This window comes from Trachurus trachurus, assembly GCF_905171665.1.
Source record: "Trachurus trachurus genome assembly, chromosome: 11".
NCBI lineage: Eukaryota > Metazoa > Chordata > Actinopteri > Carangiformes > Carangidae > Trachurus > Trachurus trachurus.
The window spans coordinates 6,955,530-6,957,753 of record NC_139904.1 but is presented as its reverse complement, the minus strand read 5'-3'; the positions used below and the strand labels follow the sequence as shown (position 1 = coordinate 6,957,753).

General features: G+C 38.4%; 1 gene segment (V, D, J or C); it reads right to left on the bottom strand.

Moving 5' to 3' along the window:
• Nucleotides 1–373: 373 nt before the first annotated feature.
• On the bottom strand, nucleotides 374–1,821 carry LOC310993338 (Ig kappa-b4 chain C region-like). The segment is given in 2 exons: nucleotides 1,801–1,821; nucleotides 374–741 (listed from the first exon to the last, which is right to left on the bottom strand).
• Nucleotides 1,822–2,224: the final 403 nt, after the last annotated feature.

Sequence of the window (2,224 nt, the reverse complement as noted above, 5' to 3'; positions counted from 1 at the left end):
ATTACATTTCTTTTTGTCAAACAACACAGAAGTTGACTAGTCCAATTTGCCATTCAAGGCTACCAATTTATTAATAGAAAAATATTAAACTTATGAGAAAAAAAGTTGTTTGTGGGTGTGAATGTGAATGTTTTTTTGTCTTTTTAAAAATGTTTTCTGTATATAAATCAGTGGAGGGATTGATCAAGTGTTATTTCATATCACTGACAAAGAACCATCATCTTATGACAAACCAAAGACTGAATCAAAATTTATTTGATGAACAGATCTTTATTTTCTGGAAATAGTGAGATTACATGATAGAAAACGGTCAAACACATCAGAGAGAAAGACAGAACATGGTAATGTAAGAACAAGAGAGAGTGTTAGAGAGAACAGAGTAAAACCAGTAGTAGAGTCCCAGTGAGTCAGCTCAGGACTAAGGACACTGGTCTCTCCTCAGTGTCTCTGAGACCAGAGTCTGGGAGCCCTGGGTGGCCTCACAGGTCACAGAGCCCAGCTTCCTCCACTGGTCTGCAGGGAGCCTCAGGGTGCTGCTCCAGCTGTAGAGGCCGTCCTTCCCCAGCACCACGGGGCTCCTGCTCTCCTCCCAGCTGCTGCTGCTGCTGCCGTCCACCTTCCAGACCAGACTCCAGTCTGAGGGGAAGCCCTTGTTGGCCAGGCACATGAGCGTGGCCTTCCCCTGCTGCTGCAGCTCCTCACTGGAGGGGGGCAGCACCGTCAGGGTGGGACGGGTATCACCTAGGAGACATAGACCATAAACTGTCAATCCAACAGCAGCCACTTGGACACCTTTACTGTGTGAGAGCTGGTTTTGTCCTTTAAGGAGTTTCTGTCAGATGTTTTTCTGCTCCACCAGTCACTCACTCACACATTGTTTCACTTCCCTTCAAGAAGCCTCTCATGCACATCAGCACAGAGACAATCATCATACAGTTTGACCTGAAACATATCAAACTACTCTAGAAATACATGAAGCTCATTTAGGAAACAATCATACATTTTCTGTGAGTTTGAGGTACAACACAAACAGATTCATCAAATAATCTGACAAACATCAAATATTCCTTGAGTGGAAAATACTCCTCAGTAAAATGATTTAAATGAACAATGGAAACAGTGAATCACAGGTTTCAAAAGGATTTCAAAAACTAGTACTACTACTACTACGGAACAATATATTAAATATACAATATATTAAAAAACAAATGATATTTGACCATTTCTACAGTTCAACTTCAATTCAATCATGACAGGCATGCGACAAGAAAACTTCAGAAAAGAGGCCCTACGTTTAACTCCATGATTAAGAAGGAGAAATAAAAACACAAATATGAAAAATATAGTTAATAAAATAAAAGATTTTATTTGCTAAAAACTAAAGAAAGAAAACAATCTTTTTAGTAGTTTTGCAGAAACTTACTTCCAACATCCAGTCTGGTTCCTCCACCAAAAGTCCACCACAGTGATACAAAGTCATTGAGCCGTCGTACAAAAACCTCTCACTGTAGAGACACGGCTCTCTGACTCTGTCGCACTGAACTACTCTTATCTACAAGATTTTATCATGAAACTTTAACATAAATGTTTTGTATCTGTTTCTTTATCGTTTATCCTCTTTATGTTGCAAAATTTGTCATCAGATTTTTTTTTAAAAAAGAATAAATATTTTTGGATCCTAAAACTAAAATTTTTTAATTTTTCAAAAAATCATAAAAAGCCAAGTATGTGCTTCTCTTTGCCATTTTAGGATTTAACAAATTAAATTAAATTAAATTTCATGAAGAAATATTCACTTACTTCCAATATCCAGTCTGGTTCCTCCACCGAACGTGTACCACAGTGATACAAAGTCATTGAGCCGTCGTACAAAAACCTCTCACTGTGGAGACACGGCTCTCTGACTCTGAAACAAACAAACTCACCAGAATTAGTCTGTTTGTAACGTTTTGGCAGCTGATGTGAGAAATAACAACAACAGTACAAAAAGGAAAATACGTATCGTCAATTTTTTTATATTTGTTAATTTTAAGAAAAATCTACACTTTCAAAAATGTTTTAAGACATGAGAAAATATAGTCGGAATTAAAGAAGCTCAAGCAGATAAAACCAAACAGCATTTTAACAAAAGCACTTCCTGATCATTATACTCATCAACAGAGGCGGTCCTGGCTAGTTTTACGCCCTGGGCGAAACCATCCCTTGGTGCCCCCCCCCCCCCCCC